Here is a 12,921-nt window from a genome sequence, read left to right as displayed (position 1 = left end):
GCACAACATCCAGCATCCTGGTGTGCAAGAGGCTGTGTCCCACTGGCAGGAGGCAGAGCCAGGGTGCTGTCACAGCTCCCAGCCATGACACAGCATGCAGAGCCTGGGAGCCAAGCAGCCTCACCCAGCAGCTATTCTGGGACAGCACAACCTGCCTTTGTATCAATTCACAGATTTTCCCTGGAGGCTTCACCTATGCAAATCTGTGCAATATGGTCCTGCTGCTATTAAGCTAAAGACTTGTAAGATCCAACTAAAATTAAGGAAATCTTGGCTTCCTGGAGAACTTGATTACCTTTATGGTTATGCTATTAAGTACTGGTACATAAGGAAAAAAAAAAATCATAGTTTTAAAAAACAGTAACAGAGAAGAGATAAGCAGAAAAGACAAGGGAAATCATAATGTTTATTATATTTAAATGAGTTTAGATGTATAGTTCTCACTGTACCATAAAAGGAATATAAGTTTATCTCTGTGAGTTCGTAAATAGAATGACTTTTTTATTTTAGTGCTGGGAACAAAATACTGGTCAGGAGGATTTTTTGCATAATATCCTCAGTAAAATGCTGCTTTTTGTTGCACTTTATCAGCAATGTGAAAAAAGATCAGGTTTACTGTGTATAGTTTTAACATTTGCACCAGTATCATGTTGAAGTCTCTAATTAGAGAGTCATGGTATTCTGACAGAGGACTTCAGCTATATCCCGAGAAGTGTCTCAAAATTTTTAATTTGGAAGGCTTGTGATGCGTGTTCCTGGTTTGGGCTAGCAAATGTGTTTGCCTGCCTGTTCTGTGTTTCACACCTCACAGTGTCAGGAGCAGTAGTCCAGGGTTTGCCAGCTCAGCAAAACCTGGCATCAAATTCACAGCACACACTGACTTGTTTCTGTCTCTCACTTCTTTCCTGAAAAATTCGCATCCCTGGAGATACCTTCTTTTCAAAATATTTTATGTTTTTATCTTTATGCCTGTTTGGAGGAGAATGGAGTGAAACTGCACCATCTATCTCTTAGTGGCTATGCTTTGGGAGCTCTGTCATTGTGAAATCATTGTGCCTCAGATAGGTCTTCATCAGATTCTTGCGAGGTAGGGAAGGGGATTTGATAATAGAGATGGGGAGCTACGGCACAAAGATGCCATATTCTGCAAATATTTGGGCACTTGTTTAACTGACAAGTATGAATCCAATTCCCTGCGTAATCTGAGGATTTCTGGGAAGCCAGCCAAACTTTTAACAAGAACTCACTTCGGCATCACCACAGTCACTCGGTAGATTAAGAACTGAGTGGCTGCCATGGGTGGGCAAAGTGAAACAGTGAATCCTGATATCCCAAGTCCTTGTGCTGTGTTTTAACTGTAAGAACTCTCTTTTTCCTTAGTTGGGGCCATCCTATCCCTTCTCCCCGTTAGGACATTTAGGGAGGCACTGCAGAGTCAGCAAGAGCCCTGATGCCAGGAGAAGCCATGGTCCCACAGCATCCATCCAACTTGTTTCATTCTTTCTAGGCTGGCCCTGCTGCCTCCTTACCTTGTGGGCCCCGATGCATTTTCAATTTTGTGATATTGAGAATTCTGCCGGCATGTGGATGTTACAGCCCGAACTTACCACAATGTTTAACTCACTGGAAACACTGGTTGGAACTTACTGGCGGCCCCTCAGCAGTACAAGCAAACTGCATCGGGTGTGCTGAAGGGGCTCTCGAGAAGAGCTCGGGGCTCTCCGCAGGGAGGGCAGAGAGGGCAGAGCGTGCCCAGCGCCCGTCGGTGCCCGCTGCTCCCGCAGGGAGGGCAGAGAGGTGCGGGGGAGCCCCGGAGAGTGCCCGGCCCCCGTCGGTGCCCGCCGCTCCCGCAGTGAGGGCAGGGAGGGCAGAGAGGTGCGGGGGAGCTCCGGAGGGTGCCCATCGCCCGTCGGTGCCCGCCGCTCCCGCAGTGAGGGCAGGGAGGGCAGAGAGGGCAGAGAGGCGCGGGGGAGCCCCGGAGGGTGCCCAGCGCCCGTCGGTGCCCGCCGCTCCCCGCAGGGGGCGCTGCCGGGCTCGGCGCCTCCGGCGCGGCCGGGCCCGGGGCGGCTCCGCGCGGGGGCAGCGCCGGGCGCGTCCCGCCCTCCCGCCTCCTCCCCGCGTCCCCTCCCCTCGGCCGCGCTGGTGGAGCCGCCGGGCTCCCTCGCTCTTCTTCACATGGGGCTTGCCCTGCCGGCGGGACGGTGCTCCTGCTCTCCCGCCGACCGCTGACAGGGACCCGGCGCGGGAGAAGGGGGCTCGTCGCTGCTGCCGCCGCCGGCGGGCAGGTAGGGGCGGGCGGGCGGCGCACCTGAGGGGACTCGGGGAGCGGGCGGGCGGCGGGACGGGTGCGCCGGGCTCTGTCGCCCCGGCCGGAGGTACGGGAATGGAGGTAGCGCACGTGGAGCGGGCGCCTCGCATCCCACCTGCCTCCCTCCGACCCTCGGTGCCGCCGCTCCGGCAGGGTCTTCCCTGCGCTGTTTCGGGATGCTCGGGGAATCCCCGCTGGTCACTTGCGGGCTCGTCGCGGGGGGATTCTCTTCCCGGCTGCCGCGGGGAGCGGCGCAACTTCAGGCGGGCGGGGATGCTGGTATTCCCCGTTCGCCCAAAGGGGATGGTGTTTAATTAAAGAGCCGCGGATCTCCCTCTATTTTATCTTTTGCCTGTCAGGAGAACAGGTCTGTTATTTGTGAAATTATTCTATGTCAGTTCAGGTGTTGTTACTTTTTTTTCCTGTACGCTACCAAATACAGTTGGTAAATTAAAATACAGGACGAATTCCTTATGCCGATAAAGTGAGAGCTATAGGTTTGCTGAGTTCATATAATCTGATGTTCTCATAGCTCAAAATAAACCTTTTCATTAAAAAGGAGAAAACCGGAATCAGTTCTCAGAGCTTTTGATTGATTAGAGCTCCCTCGTTGAAATCAGCGGGGAGTTTTGCCTGATTAAGAGCTGTAAAATTGTCCTGAGGTTTGTTACACAACTGGCTGTAGTTGTGCAGTACGGGCTCAGTTAGGTAACTTTGCAACTGGATCTCATTTTCACCGGTCCAGCTGAAGTACTTTCAAGTCAAATTCTTTTCATTTCTCTACTTTAAGCCCTCTCCGCTTGACGTGTACAAGGTAGGGGGAGTACTCTTTTTACCTGCCTTAAAGAAGAGTAAACGTGTCAGGTAAACAGGGAAGCTGGTGACATCCTTTGGAGAGATAGCGATTGCAATTCAGAAATGCTCCATGTGTTTTGCTGGCAGTGCCAAGTTAACTGCTTTCATCCTGAACGTGTTTTATTTTGCTTGAGTTGCAGTTGAGCCTCAGATGCTCTATTTAATAATCAGGGACTCAGCTGTAACAGAAGGTGTACAGACATGCATGTAATCATAGTCTCTCCGGCAAAGAGCATGCTTTCTGGTGTGATTATGCACAAATGTTACAGAAAACAGAGCATTGCTCCCAGAATAGCTTGGAGGTTTCAATTTCCACACATGTGAGCTGACTATTCAGTTACTGCTGTTCTGTTTTTTCTATGCTGCTGAAACACCTGACAGTAAGCATTTTTACAGAATCCAGTCACTTGGTTGTGGAACTTTTCTTCTTGCTGCAACTGCAAGAGTTTATGTGAAATTGCTTTTTTTTAAGGCAGGAAAGTAGGTAGAATAAAATGGAAACTTTCTTGCCCTTCAAGTAGCAGCAACATTGGACCAGACTTGGGGAGGGTGGAACAAACAAAACCCAACGTTTTACTTTGGGTTTGTAGCTACTTTCAGATTAGAAAAACTCCTTTGGGATGGCGCTTCTCAAGTTTGTTCTTGGTTCCTTGAAATTTCTGGTGGTGTAGGTCTGATCAATCTAGCTATTCAAATGAGGAAAAGGTATCGTATTGTGGTCTGTGGAATTCAAATGCACATTACTGGAAAGCTTCAATTAGCCTTAAAATAGTCTTTAGTGGGGCAGGTGTATTTGCTGTTTGGGACAATTGCAATTCAATTTAAAAGAATAGGGAGTGTTTCTGAAACAGGGCATAACTCTGTTGGCTTTGGTTTTCAGTACTGGTGTTCCCAAACTGACACCACAATCCAGTATGAATCCTTTGCATGTAAATTCAGTGTCTGCAGATATATGTGTTGGTATTGCTAACTTCATTGGAGGCTGGGTACCTAATATCTTTAAGGCTAGGTCTACGGAAAAAACTGAGTGGTGCGAGGAACATCGCACAGAGCTAGGGCGATGGAAAACAAATTGTGTATCACTGAAGTTAAAAGTATTCAAGAAAGCTGTTAATAACATTCAAAAGGAGATCCTTAATATGCATGTGAAGAGCATTATCAGCTTGTGGAGCTCAGCAGCAAGCATGCAGCTGAGCTATCATGCTTAACTGTCCATCTTGGACATCTTACAATCCTTGGGTAGAGATTTTTCTAAACCAGGGTGCTTAAATGTACCCCAGTTTGAAGCACTGAAATAAGGTGAATTATGGTGAACTAATTCAGCTCAAGAGATTGGATATTTGCACTTGAACAGAAAAACTATCCTCTTAGCAGTGTGCCAAAGCCTGGAGCTCTCCCTGCACAGAGAATCTAATGGGGTGCACATTGTGGTGTTCCAAGTTCAGTGCTGGTTTAAAGGAGAGTTTTCTGTGGCAGCTATCACTTATATATCACAATTGTTGATTTACCTTCACGAGGTGGGCTAAAAAGTGTCATGGATATGAAGAGATTAAGCATCTTGTTGAGTTTGAAAGAGCAAAACATTGAGGCCAGATTGAAAAAGGTCTAGACTGGCAGTTCAATCTGGCTTGTCTGCCTTGTTTGCTATAGATTCTTTGAGCAGCTCTTTCTAGGTATTGCATTCAATGGTTGGCTGACAACATTCAAAGTGTGAAGAGTTTTTCTATTACATTCCTTTCTATCTCTTTGCATGCACATGGTATTTGGTAGTTTATCATGCTGTCATAGCTTCCCTTTTCCTGAGTTTATTATTTTGATGGTTTAAAATCCTCTATTAGACTCCATGCAGAAACAAAGCTCTGTTAATGGATGGTTAGAGTGGTGAAATTTGAATGTGAGATAGCCAGTGGTCAGCATTATGATTCCTGTGCAACCATTAGTCAGCAACACTTTGCATAAATATCCAATCTAAAATTTAATATCATCCACTGTAGGGAATCTCATTGGAAAGGTGACTTTAGGTAAGCAGGAAGTTCTGACTGGAGGATGAAGGATACATGCCTAAAAAGAGCTATGCCAAGGCTGATATGAAAATGGTAAATTTGGGTTGAAGCATTTGTGACTCAAAAGTGTAAGTCCATTTTTGCTGCTAAAAACTGCAGTGTAAAACTTTAGGGTGCCTAAGTATTTTCAGTCTTTTTGCAAGATGCCTGACATTTTGCAAAACCTGCAAAGTAGCCTGGTCTGAGGAGTTCTGCTTTTGTCTGCCCTTGGAACTGAAGTGTTCTTTGCTGGTGCAGTTGCCAAGATGCTAGTTGTTGGTAGAGAGAGGTTTTTATTCAGTTCATATTCACATTTGAGTAGCTAAAGACCCCCATATTGTCTCCCATTAATCAGCCAACTGTAGTTGCTGTCTTTAGGCAAATGAAGTTGTGATAATTTGCTCCTGCTTGCTCTTTTATGCTGCAAATGCTATACAGCTGTGAAGTTGCCAGCTTTGATTCAGGATGTATTCTTCCAAGTGGTGTGCAGTCCTCAAACAGCCTCTGGATTCTCAGAGAAAGGTAGGTCTGAGAGTGGCATTTGTGGCCTAGAAAAAAAGCTACACGGAGGTAAGGGGAGCTACATGCATGCTTGAAAACTAGCACATGCCCAAGTGTTTTGGTGAATAAGCCGGAATGCTTTGCTGAATCACAGCTGTGAGGGTGCAGAAATACTAAACCTCTAATGCCTGCTGTGGCTGAGTGCAGTGCTTGGAGTGAATTTCAGGACAGGTGCTTGGATACCATCAGGACAGCAAAAATTAACCAGGAATGGGACAGGAATGGAAATGTTACATTGCAAGTCATCTCACTGGGAAATTTTACCACTACTTTTCCCTTTCTCTCCGATATCCAAATGCTGAGTGAAAACTGATGCAGTAAATAACCCATTTCCCACTGATTTTCTTTAAAAAATGATTATGTGAAGGGTGTGTCTAAGCAAACTGCTTTGGCAGCTCCACCTGCAGCCTGCAGAAACGGTGGGATTTGCCCAGTAATGACGTTTCTGTGTCAGTCCCTGTTAACTGATTCCATACGCGTCACCAGCGCTAAGTGTGGAACTCCCGGTTCCGACCCGGTCTTGGTCCCATCAGCCCATCCGCGACCTCCGCGGGCGGCGGTGATGCTGCGGGCATCCCCCGGGAGCGGGGCCGGGGCTCCGGGAGCGGGGCTGGGCGCTCCCGGCGCTCCCATCCCGGCGGGCGGGGCGGAGCCGCCGGGGGGCGCCCGAGGACCGGCGGAGCTCGCGGGGATCCCGGCGCATCCCGAGACACCCGGGATGCCGGAGGGTGTGCGGGGCGGGACGCGCATCCCGAGACACCCGGGATGCCGGAGGGTGTGCGGGGCGGGACGCGCATCCCGAGACACCCGGGATGCCGGAGGGTGTGCGGGGCGGGACGCGCATCCCGAGACGCCCGGGATGCCGGAGGGTGTGCGGGGCGGGACGCGCATCCCAAGCCACTTGCTCCGCTCCCCCGGTGAGGGGCATCCTCTCCGCGGGATGCGCATCCCGAGCCACTTGTTCCGCTCCCCTGTTGCGGCACATCCTGCTCTCCCTCCCGTTCGCAGCGATCGCCTGCTTTACCTGGGTCACACGGTGGTATCCTGTGACATCAAAGCCCTTTCTTTCCTTATGAGCCTCGTTATGCATAGGAGCTGGTCTGGGCAGAAGGAGATTCCTCTCCTAACTTAGCTCGCTGCCCTCCCCCCGCCCTATTTCTTCCAGTAACCTTTCCTGCTTTGCCAGCCCAGGCTCTCCAAAGCTGGAAATGAAATCTCAGCCAGCTTCTTTGGTAGCCTGACTGAAGGCGGTGCAAGAAGCACCTCGGGATGGGGCACTAAGAGGACTCTTGGCTAGACCAACCTTTTATGGCTAAAGCAGTGATTCCCATCTGTGTGACTTTGATTTCTCATTTCTTGTCAATATTATGTGATTGACACAGGGAGAATGCCCACAGCATTATTTGCTACTGACTGCAAAGTGGCTCAGCAAAGCCTGAAGTCACTGGCTGTTACAGAGAGTTGAAATAGTAGAGAGCAAGATTCCCTTTAGTTGAAGAGGGGACAAATGGAAAGCATGTGAGCCCTAAGTAAGAAAAGTTTGTGTAAAAGACTGAGCTGGGGAGCTGCTAGGGCAATTAATCCATGATTTTCTAATCTACTGCCTTCTATAATTTCCTCCTATGAATTGATCACCAAAAGTTACTTGGATTGTCAGTCATCAAGCAGCAAGGTAGACATTCACTGTGCACCTGGAGAGGGCAAGGCACCCTTCTCACAGGTGGAAAAAGCCAATAATCTGCCTGTGGTTTGCAGCTCAGACAGGGGCAGTCCCAGAATTAACTTCTGACTCTTTTTTAACTGTTTACTTGAGAAAGTTTCTCCTTTTGCATTATGTTGTACAGAGCCTTCTGGCAAGATTTTTGTCTTTAGTAATGCTTGCCACTCTGGCTCAGCATAATGGGAAGGACTGGGATTGCTAATGTTAGTTGCCATCTAGAAGAACTCTGCCAAAATCAACTGAGTATCGTGAAAAATGCAGAACTGGCTTGTTGAATTAAAAATATCTTGTACAATATCTGCAGTAAGGTAATAAGTGTATCATTATGTGAGGACTGTGACTGGCACTTTGAAGTCATTGCCAGTAAAATCTTCAGGAATGTGGACAAATGAATAACCTGCAGCTAACAGTGTGCTAAGTAATCTAGACAGCTGTTTCTTATCTGGTTTTACACTAATTGCTGCTGCTGTTACCATTGCATTTGTGAGTTGATAGAGTTTCACATCATTTGTATACTCCTGGTGCAAATGGTGCCCTGGTACATCGTGTGTTGATAAAAGCAGATGCTTTTACTTGGCTTTTAATTTGTGATGCAAGTTTTATGGGATCATTAGAGTTCACTGAAAAAGATAGAAAATGACTTGGGGATCTTGCTAGACATTTGGCCAGGCAGGCTCATCTTTGTATAGTGATCAAAGAAAGGAGGAAGAAAAGAAAATCTGTAAAAATCTATGAAATTATTTATTTGGAATGAGTGTGTAGATGAAGGAGAAGAGTGGGGGAAGGGAAAATAGAAAATTGGAGCAGCCTGCCTGTCAGAATGTTTTAAGTAGAGTCCAGTCCTCTGTGAGGGATTGCAGGCAGCTTGTAACTGCTTGGGGATGTTCTTTTTAAACTCACAGAAAGCTTTCAGTTTTAAGCTTGCATTAAAGATCTGAGCTGAGGCCAGCTTTACTTGTATGGAGAAGACTGAAAAAAATGCTGTACTGAAGCTTAATTAAAAATTTTTGTGTGTGTGTGATTTTGGAGATGTACAAAATACAATGTCAGCTCTTTAGGTTGGGGATGACAGTATATGCTGGAGGTGGCCACAGTGAAGTTAAGAAAGATCAAGAAGAAACCTTTAAGGCACCTGTAATTTTCTCTGAATTTAGGAAAAGTCCATTTGGCCCTTCATCTAAGCGATGCCTGACTATCTGTAACTTTGATTTTGCTTCTCTTTGTGATATAGCCAGTCATGCTAACTTTGCTATAGATTCCAAATAAGTATTTCTGTTAGTTTTGATTTTATATCTTAAAGGATCATATGAAGCTTGACAGTATAAATCCTTGACCGTATAAATGACAGTATAAATCCTTCTTTTTCCTATCCATCAAAATCTTGTCTTCTGTAAGCAAAAAAATAAGATTAGGACTGCAGAGTAGTCAGAAATGAAGAATTTGGTGAACTGTGTTAGAAAGTCACTTTTTAGTCACAAGATCAGATACTCTGTGTCTTGATCAAGGACTGGGAGATGAGGCAGAAAAAATGTTCATTATATGCAGGTTGTAACTGCAGTTTGAAATGTCAGAAGCAGCTTATAATTAGAAACAGGAGACTAAAACTTCATCTCATCATAGATTTGTAATAAATGGCTGATTTAAAATAAGGTATACACAAAAAAGCATGAAAATATTTAAATGTTTTTATGAGATTATCCCTTATATTGAATTAAATATTGTCTCGCTTCTGTAATTATTTTAGGTGCAAATAATGATATGAAAGTGACTGATTATACAAGAAAATATTTTTTGTGTGAGTTGAATTTTAATTGTCCTATTTATGAATTATGTTCAACTGTGGACTCAAGGAAGAGATACCTGAATAAGCTGATGCAATGTTTCCCCATCAACTCAAAACAGTTTGTAATAAAAGCTGCAACATTAAATAAAATAGATTGCAAGGATAAGTTAATTGGAAAAGTATACTCTTCAGGTGATTAATTCTTAAATGTTTTCCATGGACTAGTAAAGGAAATGATATTTCAGTTTTTGCACTCAAAGCTAAAATATTTGGCTCATGGGGTCTTGTTATGTATGAACTTTCTGATTTCATCAGTGCATTCATAACCATAGAATTTTTTGAACTATTCAGTGAATTTGGTTGGCAGTGTGGATTCTGTTAGATGGAGCTCCTGTTAATCACCCCTGTGGGGAAAAGCTAACGCATTTAGCTGTAGTGTTCCCTTGGCCACCACCTTGTGAACAAAGAGTGTGTGCACAGACACTATGAAAACAAGACACACATAATTTTAAAACTGTTATTTACCGACTGAGAAGTGTGGTAGGTGACTGGCAACCAGGCAAAGCACTGACCTACCATTCTCAGACACCTGCTTCACAACCTCACAGGACAGCTGAAGCTGGAAGGCACCTCTGGAAGTCATTTGGTCCAATTCCCCCTTTCAAGCATGGCCACTTAGAGCCAGTCACCCAGAACTGTGTCTAGGTGGTTTCTGAATTTCCCCAGGGAGGGAAACTGCCACTTCCCTGGGCAGCTTGTGCCAGTGCTTGGTCACCCTCACAGTGCAAAAAGTGTTTCCTGATCCTCAGAAAGAACTTCTGTGTTTCATGTTGTGCCCATCACATGTGGTGTAGTCACTGGGCATGACTGGAAAAAGGCCAGCTGCATGCTCTGTGTGCCCTCTCTTCAAATATTTGTGTATGGTAATAATTTCCCCCCTGAGCCTTGTGTTCCAGAGGCTGAACAGTCCTAGTTCTCCTTCTTCTCATGTGAGGTGCTCCCATCCCTTCATTATCCTTGTGGCCCTTTGCTGGTCTCTCTCCAGTATGTCCATATTGCTCTTTCACTGAGGAACCCACATCTCCAGGTGTGGCCACACTCATCCAGATCATTGCTGGCCTGGAGGTCATCAGTATTGGGGAAAGTTCACTTCTATTGTGCCTTGGATGGAATGATCCTCACTATTGTGGTTTTTTTCCACAGCTTTTTGTGGGTCATTTTTGGTTTTGGTTGGTTTTTTTGTTGTTGTTGTTGTTTTTTTGTTGTTGTTGTTGGTTTTTTTTTGTTGTTGTTGGTGGTGGTGGTGGTTTTTTGGGTTTTTTTTTTGTTTGGTTTTTTTTGTTTTTTTTTTTTGTTTTTTGGGGGGGGTTTTTGTTGTTTGTTTGTTTGTTTGGGGGTTTTTTGTTGTTGTTGTTTTTGTGGATTTTTTTTGTTTTGGTTTGGTGTTTTAGCTTTGGTTTTTTTGAGTCCTTGAACTGTTAACAGTCTAGGTTCTTTCAAGGATCTTATGTCTAGCTGCAGATTTACCATTCCTGTCTATCATGGCTCTAGTCTGAGTATTGTTGCACAGCTTTCTTGCAAGCTGGCAGTTTCCTTAGAAGTTTCATTCAAGGTTATGCAGTTCTGCTGTGTCAAAACTAGGCCTTGAATCACAGATAGCTGAACCCCTAGGAGGAGGATTCACACAAAGCTGAGGTGTGAATTCAGTATGAGCTGTGCTGTGCCAATTCCCTTAGGAGGACACACAGTGAATAGTAGCTGCAAGGTTATTTGAATTACTTTCAAAGTAACTGGATGGTGGCTGGAGAAGCCTTGTAACTTAAGCCTTCTTTGTGCTGGACTTTTACCTGTCAGTGTGATTTTTGTATGTGTTTCTGACACTAATGTGGTTTGTAATTGGCTTTTTGCCTGATCCTAGACAGAGACAAGTGGTGCTGATGTGAATTGCCTATGGTCAGGAAAACTCTTTTATTTTGTGCCAGGAAAGGTTTATGTTCAATATTGGGAAATTTTTTTTTCATTGAAAAGGTTGTCAAGCTCTGGAACAGGCTGCCCAGGGAGCTGGTGGTGCCACCACTCCTGGAAGTATTTAAAACATTCACAGATGTGTCACTTAAGGGCTTGGTTTAGTGGTGAACTTGGTAATGTTAGATTAACTGTTGGACTCAATGATCTTAAAGGTCTTTTTCAACATAAGTTATTCTATAATTCTATTAAAAAAAGGCACAAAAACTATCAAAAAGAGGAAATAGAGGAAGGTAAAGCTCAAGATGTTGACAGGAGTTGTTGTAAAGGAGCAATGGACTGAGGGTGAGAATCAGGACATGTGCTTGCTATGTTTTATGCAGGAAAGGGTGGAGCAGTAGGTAAAATTAGGAGGAAGTTAAAAATACGAACAAGTTTTATGAAGATACAAGATGATACTTTTAGTATTTCCCAAGGGATAGAAGGATCAAACATTACAAGTGTGTTTTAATGAAAAAACAGCTAGTAAAGTTCTCACTTTCTTAAAATGCAAAGCAAAACTTATATTGCATTCATTGGTGCTAGAATTATTCCTGTCTTGAATGTCAGGAAAGGAAGAGAGTACCACAAAAGGAACTAAATGTTTTCTTGTATTTGTAAGTTTTCAGACTTGGAACTTCTGTTATCTGCAGTGGAAAAACAGGTCAAACACTGGGAAAAACTTTCTTATTGGAACAGTAGTGGAGCAGAAAAAAAATCTGAAATAATTGATATTTCATTCGCTTGAAGGTTTAAAGAGCAGAGAATATCTACTGTGAAGTTTTCAGATACAGTTAATTCAGTTTTGGGGACAAATGGTATTTCAGCCACATCCTTTATGATTTTATGAAGTCTTCCAGAAGTAGGCTTTCAGATTTGTTTGATCCTTTCTATGCGGGAGGTGTAGCTTTCTTAAATTTTTAATATCTATGCAGTACATGAAGGAAGTCAACACGTTTCTGACAGAAAATCACACGAGTTAACAAACTGTGAAAATAATAGGGCTTGTTTTGATGTTGGTTTTTTTCCTTGAACTAAGAGTTCTGATAGTGTGCAGCTGGTAATGGTCCTATTTTGTTAACTGGCTATTTATTAACGCTTTTTTGATGTATTTGCTGTTGCAATTTAGATATTTGACTGCTTGAAGTGACTTCTATGACTTGCTAGTCAAGTGCTAGTTTGACAACTTGGAAAAGTGTCACCCACCCCTCTTGCTGCTGGAAATTTGTAAAGTGTGATGTGAATCACTTCCCACTGCTCTTTACAAAGAGGGACAGACGCTGTGGTAGCTTCCTCAAAGAGATGCCACTTAAAGCTTCAGACATGGTGGCATAAGCATTCATCAGGTGTTATCAAAGGGACTGGCACATCAGTCATCCTCTACTTTCTGCTTTGTTAAGGATTATTTTATGCACTGGAGTGGTGGTGGTTGTATGTGGTGGCAGTTTTGTCATTTGTTGTTTTATTTTGGTTGTTACTTGGTTGCTTTTTTGTGAAGTTTGAGAGCAGTTAAATTGAAGAAGTCTTTACAGGATGATTTCTGCTAGTTTTGTTTTTCAAAGCAATCAATCGATTGGATGACAAAACTGTATGCATGCTAAAATTCTCTTTTTCATTCAGATGTGATGCTGAAGAATGACTTTTCCCC

At 44.4% G+C, this 12,921-nt stretch overlaps 1 protein-coding gene across 3 annotated transcripts in view; it reads left to right on the top strand.

Annotated features, from left to right (window-relative positions):
* Positions 1–2,072: 2,072 nt before the first annotated feature.
* Positions 2,073–12,921, top strand: part of CPNE4 (copine 4) — a 229,367-nt gene continuing 218,518 nt past the window's right edge. The window contains exon 1 of one of the 3 annotated variants that reach the window (XM_071429513.1): positions 2,073–2,285. The gene's annotated coding sequence lies outside the window, so the exon portion shown is untranslated. The remainder of the gene's footprint in view (positions 2,286–12,921) is intronic. The other 2 variants (XM_071429512.1, XM_071429514.1) reach the window with 2 other exon arrangements.

Source organism: Agelaius tricolor, unplaced genomic scaffold, assembly GCF_023055355.1.
Source record: "Agelaius tricolor isolate 1412-34295 unplaced genomic scaffold, bAgeTri1.0.p SCAF_6, whole genome shotgun sequence".
Lineage (NCBI taxonomy): Eukaryota > Metazoa > Chordata > Aves > Passeriformes > Icteridae > Agelaius > Agelaius tricolor.
The sequence above is the reverse complement of the archived record's forward strand: the minus strand, read 5'-3'. Positions and strand labels throughout refer to the sequence as shown.